The sequence below is a fragment of the Crocodylus porosus genome, unplaced genomic scaffold (assembly GCF_001723895.1).
Source record: "Crocodylus porosus isolate Cpor-Errol unplaced genomic scaffold, CroPor_comp1, whole genome shotgun sequence".
Classification (NCBI taxonomy): domain Eukaryota; kingdom Metazoa; phylum Chordata; order Crocodylia; family Crocodylidae; genus Crocodylus; species Crocodylus porosus.
In genome coordinates, this window is record NW_017728906.1 from 125,156,907 (window position 1) to 125,172,722 (window position 15,816).

The 15,816-nt window shown below is 43.5% G+C and overlaps 1 long non-coding RNA gene across 1 annotated transcript; it reads left to right on the plus strand.

The window, feature by feature from the left end:
• Positions 1–1,309: 1,309 nt before the first annotated feature.
• LOC109306122 lies at positions 1,310–13,314 on the plus strand. Its single transcript, XR_002099863.1, has 3 exons — positions 1,310–1,322; positions 6,413–6,507; positions 13,302–13,314. It is a non-coding gene; the product is annotated as an uncharacterized LOC109306122 (long non-coding RNA).
• Positions 13,315–15,816: the final 2,502 nt, after the last annotated feature.

Sequence of the window (15,816 nt, forward strand, 5' to 3'; positions counted from 1 at the left end):
TTTGTTTTTTTAAATCAGAGAAAACCAGGATGCCTGCTGATCACACATATGCAGAATAACATGGTATACTGAGACCCAGTAAGCTTTACTCTCTTTGGACATAATCATTATGGGACAGACAGTTTTTTGCAAGGCCATTGGTACAGCTTAATATTTAAGTTCTATTCAAGGTAGGGTTTTAAAAATAGGGATTGGTAGGGATATGATGTTGTTGCTGAGGAAGAGTACCGTGATAATTGAAAGACTTTCCCTAGATCTATACCAACCATACAGTTGGTCCAGTAAAAGACAGCAACCACGAGGGTTCTTGCCTCTCATAAAAATATGAGTTAGAACTCCACTATGAACCCCTCCACCCATCTCCATTTTACAGTTATGCCAAAACGAGAAAGTTCCATAGGGGCATTTCAGAAAAATAAATGGTAAGTGAATTGTATATGTTGTTTGGAGAATAGGATTCTGAAAACTAATTTGGATCCAAGGACCTGGAACAGTGTTTTTTCAGTCTTCAGCACATGAATATTCACAAAAGTGATTCATCCCATATCTTAAATCCCAGCAAAAATATACAATGTAGTTATGGTTAACAGGACTCCACTAAAACAGTCCGCATAGGGCACACAAGAACAAAATGCTGTGGAGGATTTTAGCCTGAATCTCAGTTTTTCTGGACAGAGGTTTGTGTCAGAATAAATGTGGTTTTTTAATGAAAGCTGGATCTTTGATCTTTATTTCAGATAACGTAAGTAAACATAGGAGGGTTTCAGAGATACATAAGAGATGGGTGCTGCATGCTCACGCCAGTCTTCAAAATCAGATTTCATGGGATCGTGATTGGTCTCTATCAAATGCTTTAACTAGAAAGGAAGAAAGAGTAAGGGTCTTAGCTGTATCACCATACTACTCTGGCTGTGACAGAAGATGTGTCTTCAGTGGCTTCACAATCAAGTAAGCAGTCTGCAGTGGAAGGGATGGGATGAGTCTATGCAGGTCAATGAAGAATTCAGATCAGCTTCCGAGTATGTTATCCACGTAATTTCTATCCCACCTCTATACACATTTTTTTTTTATTTTGCAATTAAATGAAAACTTAAAAAACAGCAAAAAAGGTTAAAACAACAGTACAGAAAGTGATTTAAATATAACTATCTACATTGCACAATCACTATGGGCTATCAGCAGGAAGCTCCACATTTAGATACTAAAAATGTACCTTTCTCCTTATCTAACTACAAGACAACCAAGTAGCTCAACCAATAGCTATTAAGTCAGTGCCAAGGCTACAAGTCACTTACTCAAAGGAATACTCCTTACAAATACCTGTAGTGCAGATTCAGGTGATGGAGCCTTCATAAGGACTACAGAATCAGGCCCTTAATGTGTTCTCTAACAACTTATTTTGCCTGGGATGAGACTGGCCTGTAGGTTTTCCATGAAACAGGCTCATACAGGTTAGATGTACCAATTAGCAAACCTGATCAATGGGAGCTGTGGGTGGTCAGCATGTCTCAGGATGGGGGCATAAATCTGCCAAAAGGTGGCAGAATGCAGTGACTGCATCACCCGCTAGCTACTCAAATGAATTTTTAATAGAACTTTTAAAAATAATTTCAGTATAAACCACAATGTATGTGAGTGAGCGTAAATTAATAAAAAATACCTTTCAAGAATGAAAAATAAATGTAATCTGAAATCAATATTTATGAAGCTGTGATTAATTGACTGATGACCAAATGATTACAAACCTCTGAGACAGCTATTCAAATGTATTAGCTTTGATGAAAAAAATTAAAAAAATACAAACTGTGTCAATGAAAGAATGCATTCCTAATCAATTTTTAATAGCACTTAAGATTTTATGATTTTTTAAACTTTCCTTTTAATAATTAATCAGAAAAATGAATCTAATTTAAACAAGGTGCTATAAGGTGTTCTGTATCTTTTTGATGGTGTTCTTAATGAAGAAATTCAATTAGGGTTGACTTTTCATTATAAATCTCTTTGGCTGGGAAGAGCATTCTGATTGGCTGATAAACATTTGAGACTGAGAGAATAACTGAGGTGAATTACACAGCTCAGCACAATCTACTTGCTAAGATTTTATAAAAATAATTTCATTTCCATGTAGCTTAGGAAAAATGTACAGGTTCTCCATAACTTTTGTAAAAGTTTTTAGTGTGTTATATTGCTTTCTTTGGTTCCATTAAACCCAGGCATCAGATCCTCAGCTACTATAAATTATCAGATCTCCATATCGTGATGCCAACGAGTCAAACAACACTTTACACCAACTGGGTATTTGCTAGTGTATGATTATTTCATGATAATCTTAAATTCTCTTGGCCAGATGGTGAAAGCCAGAGGGCATGTCTACATGAGATGCTTTACTGCTTTACACGAGACTAATCTACTGTGCAGTAAAGCTTCACCGTCTACATGTGCACAGTGTTTATTGTACAGTAAATTAGCTTACTGCATGGTTGGCCACTACTTGTAAATACAGCATTAATATTATCATAAATATGCAATAGTTACTGTGCAGTAGTGCATGTGTAGACATCTGACTGGGAGCAAATTGCTTCTAGTCAACCCAGACAGCAGAGTGTGGACAGGCACCTCCACCCCATGGAGCCTAGGCCTGACCCCAGTGCCCCCTGGCAGCCTGGGGCTGGCACCAGGGGAAGCCCCAGCATGCTGTAGGCAGGAAGAGCAGGATAGGAATAATCTTGTACTGAACTGTTCCTGTTGGAAGCAAATATGCTCCCAACAGGCACACATGTAGGCACACTCCCAGGGAAAAATTACTGTGCAGTATTTTACTGCACCTTAAGTGCATTAATAGCATATGTAGACATGCTCAGAGTGAACCAAATCTTATTCTAAAAACAGTCTAGTGGCTGCTAGAAGTGACTTAAAAACTAAGGCCCCAATCATGAAAGATTTATGTATAAGCTTAATTGTACCATTCAATGGTACCCCAGTGTCTGAAACCACATTGGGACTCAGAAGAATCTCCTCAGTGAGAAAGATGAGTCTATTGATGATAATGCAGGCAAGGCTCTTCCCAGCTATGAACAGTCATGCAATACCATTGATAATTGCTGTAATCTGTTTTATTTCCTTGAATATGGTAACCATTTTGGTATCCTGTCTGGTCACTAGGAATCTGTTCATGTTTTCAGATTTTCAAAGAACTTTCTCCACATTGTTTATAAATTTCAGCTGTTATTCCATCAGGATTCCGTGTTTATCTGCTTACCAGCTTTCAAAGCCTCTAGATAAGTGGATGAATTTGTGATGTAAAACTTAATAGGGTGTTATGGAATATCTTTGACATTACAATCTCAGTTCAGAAGCTCTTGAATTTGCTTGTTTCACTGTGTGCTGGTGCAACTGTCTTTAAAGAGTGTTATTCCATCCTTGGACCTCAAAGGGTTGACTCCTTGATGGCTGCAGAAGTGCCACAACTAACACCAATATATTTACATGGTTTTCATTGATTTGACTAAGGCTTTTGATTCAATCAAAAGAGAGGCCCTATGGAAGATTCGGATGAGATATGGATGCTTGTTAAAATGTGTTACCATCATCAGATTCCTTCATGATGACATAACAGCAACCATCTAAACAATGGCTTGGAAACAACACCTTTCATTATTAGAACTGTAGTCAAGCAAGAGCTAGTGACTGCACCAACATCCTTTTCCATCTATATCACAGCTCTTCCTTATCTCACTGCCAATAGGCTTCCTTGCTGAGTCAGCATCTAGTATTGCATGGACAGGAATTTCCTTAACATCAACTGGTTATGTTCTAAATCCAAAATAACCAACAACTCCATTACTGGTCATCAGCAGGGATCCTGGTTTTCTCTGATAAAAAAAATATTTTTTTAAATCTGAAAATTGGGTAACCCAAAATCCACATTTTTCTGTGATCAAAATGAAACACCACTATAGATATAGATATTAGTGGCATTTCATTTTAATCATGGAAAAAATGGGTTTTAAGTTACTTTTTTTAATCCAAAAATTGGAGATCATTTATCAGGAAAAAACTGGGATCCCTGGTCATCAGTACACTGATGATTGTGTCATTGTGACAGACAGCCTAGGACACTGTCACTTTAACAGAGCAGCAAACCAGAGACAGCACTGCAGAGCAGGATGGGCACAGCAGCAAATGGGTTGCCTTAGCAACCAACTAATGAAATTAATTAGCAGGCACCTGCAAGCAGCCCTGGAGAGTCACCTGGCCAGAAGGGGGCAGGACCCCAGGAGAGATATAAGGCAGAGCCAGCGCAGGCAGTCTGGCCATGGAGGATGAGTGGGGAAGAGCTCTGTGGTGGTGCCTATGACTTAGAAGCAGACTGTGAGTGTTTGGCCTTACATTGGCCCAGACAGCTAGGACAATGGACTCACACTGATTAGACCCAGGTTGAGGTAACGATTCTGTTATAGCTAGAAGGGCTTGTGTTTGGTTTCAGTTTGGTCTGGTGACTGGGCAGACTAAGCGGATCCGGTTCCCAGGGGAGACTAGACACTAGAAGAAACAGCCAGTGGTTTGGAGAGACTGTGAGGGGTGTTTGGAGTCCTACAACACCTTCAGGGGAGCACAGTAATCCCCAAATGCCCAAAAGGGTGGTCACATAGAGTCTGAGAAGGGCAATCTTCTGAGGGTGAATAGACAAAGGCCTTGGAACAAATAGGTCTAGGGCTTGAGGCCCAGACAGATGGAAAATCCAGAGAGGCTCAGCAGCCTGAGAGGGCAGTTGAAGGGTGTAACAAGTGGGCATCCCAGGGCCAGCTGAGTCATTGGCCTGCCCACTTGTCTCTGGGCTAGCCACCTGCCTACCTCAACTGCCATGCCTTTGTTACAATTTAAAGTTGATAACAAGGCAGGAGGCTGTCCACTTTCTTTCCCTGATGCTAAGGGCCTATACACGGCTCTGAACCTTCTCTTGAGCTGTGTCCCATGCCTTGCAGATGGCATCCATGGCCTAACACTGGGCCTCAACTTACTTGGCCTATAATCCAGTGTCCTCATACCGGGACTCGCACTCCAGTGCCTTACATTGGGACTTACACTCCCTTGCCCTCACAGTGGGGCTTGCAATCTCTGTGTCCTCACACTGGGCTCTCACTCAATCAGTTGGGGCTCCCAGCCCAGCCCGGTACCCTCTTGGCTTAGGGCCCCACCCCACTGAAGCTGCATACCCAGCTCCTTTATACACCTCAGGACTCACTGTGATCCTGGGCGTTGCCTCAGGTCCCCTCACATGCATAGCCTTGGGCCCCACTGTGAGCCTGGGCCCTTGGTTTGTCTTTGGGGTGTACTCCCCTAGCTTTTCCCCTCCAGAGGGTCACCTGCAAGGCAGCAGGGACTGAGGTTTTCTGGAGCCCTTCACTGGGGAGGCACAGGTGTGGCATTTCCTGAAGACTGCCCCACCACCAGCAGTCCCACCACACCATCCAGCAGGGTGTAGTTTTAGGTGATGCCCCAGGACCAGGAACCTCCAGCCATCCCCATAATTCCTGCCCTATACCTCCAACATATGAGCAGCAGCTCCAGCTAGCAAACTTCCGGCTTCACTGCTCAAGAGCCCTGTTCTTGTAACAGGCAGCTGGACCCTGTTACCAATCAGGCAGTTGTGACTGACTGGGAGTGCAGCCACCTGCAGGCTGCTCTGCTGCCTGCCAATGTTTCTGTAAGTAACAGAGGGCTAGACTGATCTGCCTTTACTCAAGCTGGTAAGCTCTGACACACACAAATAGTCCCATTAATTTTGGGTATGATCCTTCACCTTTTATTGTCTTGTTAAAATAAATCCTATTTATAGCAATACAAATAAAAATGTGTCACGAGGACATATCAAAGAAAAAATTTAAAGGATCATAAAATGGCAATTGCATTAGTTTCTTGTAACGCCTATTATTAGCAGGAGTAGGAGCAGAATGTGGTGAAGTGCATCAGCACTTACACAATATTGCCAAACCCCAACTAATACAAAATCATGAGTCAGACTTCCAAACTCATGAGATTTCCAAATGTGTACTTTTAAAGTAGGGCTAGCCTCAGATGATGATTGCTGGAGATGTGGAAACTAGTCTGGGTCTCTTAGTCGTATGATATTCTTATGTCCTAAAATTACTAGTTTTTGGCTTAGCAGATGTGTACCACATTCTAAGATATTTAAAGTTAACATGGTACCATTGCCAGACTTACAAATATTGGGGATTATGGATTCATAACCATTATCTGTGCCTATGAAAAAATGGCTAGCTATAATATTCTTGGTGGCTAACTGGATAAATTTAAGGAAATGGAAAACTCACAGTGTACCTGCATTCTCCAAATGGTTAAAAGAACTTATGCATGTTACGTAAATGGAAAAGATTACATATGCAAATAGACATAACTGGGCTCAGTATGAAGAAATATGGTGCAATATGAATTTTCTGTTTAAGTTTATAAATGTATTTGTTTGTGGCTTGGTATCCTTTAAATGTATATGAATATTTGTTAATTGGATGTATATAATGTCAAGCTCCCCCTTTCCCCTAATCTTTACTAAATTTATAGTATCTATGTTTAGTGATCTATTTTGTAATACCTTGGTTTTGTATTTTTATTTTATTTTACTTAGTTTATTTTTAATTATTGTTGGTTTTATTTTAGTGTTCTTTTGAGTGGGTTGGGCAATCTCAGGTATGTCTTCTCCCCTGTACTCTCTTGCCACATCTTGCATGAAGAAGAAAAGGAAGGGAATCAGTATTCCTTTGATGTTTGAGATTAATAATTGCCATCCGGATGTTATGTATTCAAAGGGTTTAGTTTATTCTCTTATACATTTACAAGCGTAATAGCACCCATCGCTTCACCAAATACTTCACTGGTGAAGGGAGCCCTGGTTATAGATACAAAAGTTTCCCCTTTTGTCAATCAGTTACTTTAGCCGCTTGTTGCTGCTAATTACCTCATTAGTGGTATGTGCTCACCGCACCTCTATTCTTTGTAAGTGTCCTGTGCCGGGAGCTGCCCTGGCTGCTCCCTCACCGTCCGTGCCAACCCCTATGGTACTGGAACAGTCCCGGCCATTACAGGGGTTGGTGCTTGCTTCCCCTGTCTGTCTCACCCTGAGACACCTCATTCACTCCCGGGGTTCTCCCGCCCACCGCCAAGCCACGTCGTGGAGCCCTCGTTCTTCTTTGGACTCACCAGTATGACTGAACTCCCCAGGTAAGTGCCCTCTCTCGTGCCTGACCTGCTGCGCTCTAGAGTCCCTCAGTTTCGGTGTCCTCTGGGGTCACAGATTCGGTTACTGGCATCTTCTCTGGCACAATCTCGATCATTCCCCTTCCATCTTTTAGTGCCCAGAGGCAAAGAGTCTTTTCTGCCGCTAGCTTTTATGCTGTTTTTGGCAGGCTAATCGCCTGCTCCCCTTACTGGTGTGTAAGTCCCTTCACCTGGCAGGGTTCATCCTCAGGTCAACCCTGCCCAATTTTATCCAAATAACAGGGCTCCTGCCCGAGCCCCTGTTGCAGTTATAATATGAATTAATAAAAATTATAATTACAAAAAAGGTATATGTTAGGGGGGTGCTTTTTATTTGGCTTCTATCGCACACAGATCCTACAGTTTCAAGCTCTTCTGCACAAGCAGAGATTTCCTTCCGTCTTAAAATGAAAGCTGAGATTCATGCATAACAACCTGATACCAAAGCTGAGGCTCTAAAAAAAAGAAACTTGAATAGTAAAAGTTAGTTCCTCTTATAAAAAGAAAGGGCCAGTGAAGACTCAGGGACACAACAGTTAAACACTATATTTTGAATACAGACCCTGATTGAGGTTCTAGGCCATTTTCCAATCATCTGAGACCTCTCCTGATAGCCACAAGTTTTCAAAGATAATGGCCATCAGCTGTGCAATTATATCTGCCAGTTCCCTCAGCACCCTTGGGTGCATCACATCCAGCCCCATGGACTGGTACATGTCCAGCTTTTCTTAATAGTCCCTGACTTGTTCTTTCACTAGTGTAAGCTGCTTACCTCTACTTCAAACTGTTCTGCCACGTGCAGTAGTTTGGGAGCTTACCTTGCCTGTAAAGACTGAGGTAAAAAAGGCATTGAGCACTTCAGCCTTTTCCACATCGTGTGTCACTAAAACATACTGTCTGAATCTGTGCATTGTTTGAGACGTAGTCCTTGGAATTCACACCCTCAGCACAAACCTAATCTATTCTATTTGCTTCTGGAATAACGGCTTCTGCTTTGTTCTTGGTCTTAAGTTTTAATTTTATGCATTGAAAGTACGTAGCTGCTACAGCAACTAGCAATAGAAAAATTATATAATTTTTTTTTAAATCCCACTAAAAAAGCATGTCTGTTTAAGAGCTATAAGATATCTCCACTGAGCTCTTACAAATTCATTTCATTTCTCTGTTGCCACAGTATGAAGTTATTTAATCATCTAAATCCAGTGTTCTGATTATCTCGCCTTGTGCTACACTGGATTTTTTTTTAAATCTTCATCAAATAACATGTCATATTTTTTGTCATGCATCTAAAGGCTTCTAGGATTTCAGCAGCAATTAATAAATTAAATGCAAAATTAACAACTAAATCCACCAATCTAGCAAACTGATCTTTGCTTTTCCTTTTCTTTTTCCCCCCATCATATCCCATGATCTCCATTTGTTTTCTGAGGGATTATTAACGCCAATAAATGTTCACAGTTCTGAGGATTTGGTATTTTTTTTATTGAAGTAAAGTCCTCGTGCTTCAGTATTTAAATGGCCATTCCAAACATTCCTAGAATTTTCTTCTTTCTTCCAGCCTGACACAATTCTCATTGAGTAAATGACAGTCCATTGTCCCATTTTACATTGACTCCAGTGTTAATTGGCCTTGTCCCTTTAAATTCTTGTTACCTCCTGCCATAACGCTATTTCTCAACTCCCATTTCCTGAGAAAGATTGCAACCCCTCCAGCTCCCTTCTCTTTCAATGGTCTCTCTGAGCACTACAAAATTAAGTATTTTCCATGCCTCAGAAGAATTGGTAACATCATCCCATGCATTTCCACTAAACCTCAGGCACTATTAAATCACAAATAATTTTTGAAGTATTTGTTCTCTGTCTAACCCTCCAAGTTCAGCAGAACTCTGATAAACAAATAATTTAACCTCCTTGCACAGAAAGTGTATTCCATTTAGTAGCTATTCAGAAAGAATAACTCACTTTTTATATGCTATTTTTGATTTAAAGAAAATATATATTCATCTTAACCAATCTGTTCTTTTAACAGGTCACTTTCCCCTAACACATTTTTTTGAAGCAAGGAAGTTTTTTCCTTTGAAAGGTTTACTGATTTATCCCGTATTTGTTTAAAGGGGTTTCACATGTCAATTGTAAGACAGATTTCTTTGTATATGATTTCTCTTTCATGTTATTTGGGCCTTTTTACTCTTTGTATTCTCTGTTAACATTTTTTTTCCAATGAAAATCAATATAAAAATAAATATAAGAAAGAAAAAAGGGTTTCACTTCTTTTCTGTGCTTTTTGTTTGGTGCATGGTAAATACGTTCATTTATTTCTTATCATCATCTCTTATTTCAACTGGTACATTCTAAAGGTGGCTTAGATATAACAAAAATCTTCTGGTTTCAATAATCTACATTGTGAAGATTATAACAGTCATTTCCAGTAGCAGGACTGGGGTCTTTATTAGGGTTACCATGCATCCAAGTTTTCCAAGACATGTCCTCTTTTGGGGTCCTCCTGAGTATTTTGGGTTTTTTTTTTTAAATATCAACAAATGTCCAGGATTTTGCTCTGCCTCTGCTCAGCATCCAAGTCTTTCCTGCCACTTCCTGGCTAGCCCAGAGGTGCTTGGGGCTGGGAAGGGGCATCACATGCATCTGCTCACAAGTCCCAGCACCTGCATGCAAGTAAGGCCGAGGCTTGGGGAGACGAAAGTGTCTGTGTGTGTTTGTGTAAAGGGGGCAAGTGTTGGCCAGCACCAGGGCTGCAGCAGGACAGGGAGGCAGGGGAGGTGCCTACCACTCCAGCAAGGAAGGAGGTAGGGGAGTTCTTCAGGGGCAGCAGGGAGCTGCATGGGCAGCAGGGCTGAGGGAAGCAGGGGTCTGCAGGTTGAGAGTGAGGGGCACCAGCAGGGCTGGAGGGGTCTGTGGCTTGGGAGTGAGGAGCACCAGGGGGGCAGAGGACTGTGGGTCAGAAGCAGGGGGCTGCAGGTCAGGAGTGAGAGGTGTCAGTAGGGATGGGGGAGTAGAGGCTGTAGGTTGGGAGTGAGGAGCACCAGCATGGTCTGGGGAATAGGCTGCTGTTGGTCAGGAGTGAGGCCATGATTAATCAGTCCATCACACCTTAAGTTGTGCCCCAGCTACACATTCAACCAATTAATGGTGTGATAAAATGAGCAATAAGCTACAAAGTTATTCTACAAAAAAAGTGTAATACCTTTGTAGCTTGTTCTAATCACCCCACTAATTGAGCATGTGACCAAATGCTCCCCTGTGGCTGGGAGCCCCATCAACTGAGGGGCTCCCAGCCACAGTAGTGCACCATCTGTTGCCAGCCCTGCAGCTAACAAAGTTCACAATGGTGGCAGCATTCCCAGTGCTGCACCTGTTGCGTGCCCTGTACCTGATGAGACTCACAGAGGTGGCAGCATTCTCCCCACTGTCCTCACTGTGAGCCCCATCAGCTGCAGGGTTCACAGCCGTGGCAGTCAGTGCAGGGAGAGCCTGGGATCATGATCCCAGGCTTCTCCTGCACTGACAGTTAGGGACAATGAGATCTAATGTGCAACCCAACAATTGCACCTCCTGCCAAGCACATGTGGCATGGCAGGAGTGATTGTGTGGATCATGAATTACATCCCACTGCACCCTTACCTGCACGTGTCGGGGCCTTGAACCTCATGGCACAAGCCTATTCCTATTGTAGGCCCAAACCAGAATGCCAAAATCCAATAACACTGCTTCTGGAGGAATTGCTTATTTAGATCTGACCTCTCTGATTTGGAGGCATTTCTCTCTCTCTTAGTTTTTCTTCTTCTCCTATGCACCCTGAGAATCCATACTTTGGAGATCATTAGCCAAATCATTCATTCCAGATAAGGCACATGTGGTACAGAAGATGGCAGAGCAGGAATGTGGCAACTTCATTTATTCTTATTTAGAGGCTGTTTGGGGGCTGATTCAGCCCGCTTTGAGATTAGAGCAGCCTAAAGATTTGGCTAAATTTAAAGCACGCTAAATCACACTGATTTTTAACAAGCCCATGTTTGTTCTCTGTAGGCCAGATATTACAAAGACTACATAGACATGAAACAGTGTAGTGGTGGGTGCAGATATTCAAGACAGAAACAGGGTACATTAACCTGAGCAGAATGTGGCATTAACAAAGATTCTTTTTTTCTGGTACCCAAAGCAGCACCTTTAGAGCGAGGTCAAGCATGTACATGTGGCACTGCACTGTGTTCTAGTCATTTTCCTAGCCCACCCCAAAAAAATGCCCACTACATTAGAAACTACAAATGCATGTAGAATCACAGAATCATAAAAAAAAAAAATAGGGTTGGAAGGGACCTCAAGAGGTCATCTAGTCCAACCCCCTGCTCAAAGCCGGATCATCCCCAACTAGATCATCCCAGTCCAGGCTTTGTCTAGCCGAGTCTTAAAAACCTCCAAGGATGGATATTCCACCACCTCTCTGAGTAACCTGTTCCAGTGTTTTGCTACCTTTTGAGTGAGAATTCTTCCTAATATCTAACCTAAACTTCTCTTGCTGCAACTTGAGACCATAGTTCCTTGTTCTGTCATCTGCCACCACTGAGAGGAGTCTAGCTCCATCCTCTTTCAAACTTCTCCTTCAGGTAGTTGAAGGCTGCTATTAAATCCCCTTTCAGTCTTCTCTTCACTAGACAAAATAAGCCCAGTTCCCTCAGCCTCTCCTCATAAGCATGGAACCTTATCTATATGTAAGTGGTGTTTCATTTTAATCATGGAAAAAATGTGGATTTTGGGTTAGATTTTTTTAATCCAAAAATTAGGGATTTTTTTTTTTTTATGACAGAAAACCAGGATCCTTGCTCTAAGTCATGTGCCCCAGTCCCCTCACTTTTTGTTGCCCTCTGCTAGACTCTCTGCAATTTGTCTACATCCTTCCTGTAGTGAGGGGCCCAGAACTGAACACAGTACCCCAGTTGTGGTCCCACTATAGTGCTGAATAGAGAGGAAGAATCACTCCCCTTGACCTGCTGGCAACACACCTACCAATGCAGCCCAGTATGTCGTTAGCCTTCTTAGCAACAAGGGAACACTGTTAGCTTATGTTCAGCTTATTGTTCATTGTAACCCCCAGGTCATTTTCTGGAGAGCTGCTGCCCAGTCACTCAGCCCCCAGCCTGTACCAGTGCATGGGATTATTTGGTCCTAAGTGCAGAACTTTGCATTTATCCTTGTTAAACCTCATTAGATTTATTTTGGCCCAATTCTCCAATTTGTCTAGGTCACTGAATCCTAGCCCTACTCTCCAGCATATATACTACTCCCCACGGCTTGATATCACTGCAAACTTGCTGAGGGTGCGCTCTGTGCCATTGATGAAGACACTGAACAAAACTGGCCCCAGGTTTGAGCTCTGAGGCACGCCACTTGATACTGGCTGTCAACTAGACATCGAGCCGTTGATTACCACCCTCTGAGTCAAATATTCCAGCCAGTTTTCTCTCCACTTTATAGTCCATTCATTCAGCCCATAATTCCTTAGCTTGCCTGCAAGAATGTTGTGGGAGACCATGTCAAAAGCCTTGCTAAAATCAAGGCATACCTCACATTCACTGTTCTTCCTGTAACCACAGAGTAAATCACCTTGCCATAGAATGCAGTAAGGTTGGTCAGGCATGACTTGCCCTTGGTGAATCCATGCTGACTGTTCCTAATCACCTTGTTCTCCTCCAAGTGCTTAAAAATGGATTCCTTGAGGATCTGCTCCATGCTTTTTCCAGGGACTGAGGTGAAGCTGACTGGTGTGTAGTTCCCTAGATCCTCCTTTTTCCCTTTCTTAAATGTTTGCCCTTTTCCAGTCATCTGGGACCTTGCCTGATCACCATGAGTTTTCTAAGATGATGGCCAGTGGCTCTACAATCTTATTAGCAGGGATCCTGGTTTTCTCTGATTTCAAAAAAAAAACAAAAAACCCAAATTTTCAGATTAAAAATAGTAACCCAAAATCCACATTTTTCTGTGATGAAAAATGACACACCACTATTATATAGATATATATTTATAGTGGAATTTCATTTTAATGACAGAAAAATGTGGATTTTGGGCTACTTTTTTAATCTGAAAATTGGGGATTTTTTTTTTTTAATCCCTACTTATCAGCCAACTCCCTCAGCACCTTCGAGTGCATCCCAAGCAGCCCCATGGACTTGTAGATGTCCAGCTTTTCTAAGTAGTCCGAAACTATATTCCTTCCCCACTGCGGGCTTCTCACCTCCACCCCAAACTGTGCTGTCTGGTGCAGTAGTCTGGGAGCTGACCCTTGCCTGTGAAGAATGAGGCAAAAAAAGCATTGAGCACTTCAGCCTTTTTCTGCATCCTCTGTCATAAGGTTCCCCCATTCAGTAAGGGACCCACACTTTCCCTGATCCTCCTTTTGCTCCTGACATAGTTATAACCCTTCTTGTTACCCTTCATGTCTCTTGCTAGCAGCAACTCCAACTATGCTTTGGTCTTCCTGACTTCATCCCTGCATGCCCAAGCAATATTCTTGTACTCCTCCCTAGTAAGTTGTCCAAGTTTCCACTTCTTACAAGCTTCCTCTTTTCCCTGAAGAGTTCCCTGCTAAGTCAAGCTGGTCTTCTGCCACACTTGCTAGTCTTCCTATGCATTGGGATGGTCTGTTCCTGCACACAGTAGGTAGGGTTACCATATTTCCAGATCCAAAAAAAGAGGACAGCTGTTGGGGGTAGGGGGTGACAGGGCAGTGACATACCAGTGCCCTGCCCCTGTCCATTCTGTTGCCCCTCACTGACAAGTCCCATCCCCCTCCCCCAGCCCTGCTGCTGCCCCTCACTCCGGACCCTCTGACCCCAACCAGCCAGTGCCCCATATTCCCAAACAGCAGTACCCTGCCCCCCAGTACCCCTAGCTGGTGCCCCTCACTCCTGACCCACAGCCCCCTGGCCCTGCCAGTGCCCCTTACTTCCTACCCACAGTCCCTGTCCCCCTGCCATCCCTGCTGGTGCCCCTCACTCCTGACCCACAGCCCCCTGCCCCCCAGCCCTGCTGGTGCCCCTCACTCCTGACTTGCAGCCCCCCACTCTCTCTCTTGCCAGAGCCCACACAGGGAGCACATAACCCTCGACAGCCAATCAACTTGCCTGCTGGTCCCACTGTGGAGCAGCCAGACCCAAAGAACAGAAAACTCTTATTTTAAAAACCCACCTGGATACAGCACAGGGGTCCAAAAAAGAAGATGTTTTGAAGAAGAAGAAGGGTTTTCTCAGACATATGGTAACCCTACAGTAAGACTTCTTTAAAGTGCAGCCAGCTCTCCTCAGACTGGCTTCCCAGGGAATCCTGCCCATGAGTTCCCTGAGTGAGTCTATCTACTTTTCTGAAGTCCAGGGTCCTTACTCTGCTGCTCTCCATCCGTCCTTTCCTCAGGATCCTGAATTCAGTCACCCCATGGTCACTACTGCCCAGCTTGCCATCCACAATGACATTGCCCACCAATTCTTCCCTGTCTGTGAGCAGCAGGTCAAAAAAAGCATAGACCCTAGTTGGCTGCTCCAACACTTGCACCAGGAAGTTGTCCCCAGCACCCTCAGAAAACTTCCTGGATTGCCTGTGCACTGCTGTATTGCCCTCCCAGCAGATTTCAGGGTAATTGAAGTATCCCATGAGAACCAGGGCTTGTGATCGGAAATCATCCACTAGCTGGTTGAAGAAAGCCTCATCTACCACTTCTTCCTGGTCTGGTGGTCTATTAAGTGCAACTCCCCCTCCTCTTCTTCCCTGCCTGTCCTTCCTGAACAGTTTATACCCATCCACAACAGTGCTCCAGTCATGTGAGCTCCCACCAAGTCTCTATTATTCCAATCACATCATAGTGCTGTGACTGTGGAAGGACTTCCAATTCTTCCTACTTGTTTCCCAGGCACTGTGAATTTGTGAACGGGCACCTGGGTAACTAGTCTATTGCCCTGATTTCCCAGAAAGTACAAGAACACCTCTCCTGTTACCCACTCCTGCTTGCTCTTCCTTCAGGTCTTCCACTTTCCGATTTACCTCAGGGCTTTGGTCTCCATCCCTCAGTGAACCTAGTTTAAAGACCTCTTCACTAGGCTAGAGAGTCTTCTTGAGAAGATGCTCTTCCCTCTCTTCATCAGGTGGATCCCATCTCTTCCCAGCAATCCTTTTTCTTGAACAACATCCCATGGTCAAAGAAGCCAAAACCCTGCTGGCAATACCACCTGCACAGCTGGGTATTGCTATACAGGATGCACCTGTTCCTGCGCAGGCCCTTTCCCATGACTGGAAGGATTGAAGAGAACATGACCTGAGGCCCAAACCCCTTCACCCTTGCACCCAGAGCCCTGTAGTCACTTTTGATCTGCTCAAGGTCTCCCCTGGTAGTATCACTGGTGCATGATTGAGCAGCATGGGGTAGTAGTCAGAGGGCCAGATAAATCTTGGTTATCTCTCTGTGACATCTTGGATCTAGGCTCCAGACAAGCAGCACACTTCCTGAGACAATAAGTCAGCAGATGGCTCCCTCTGTCC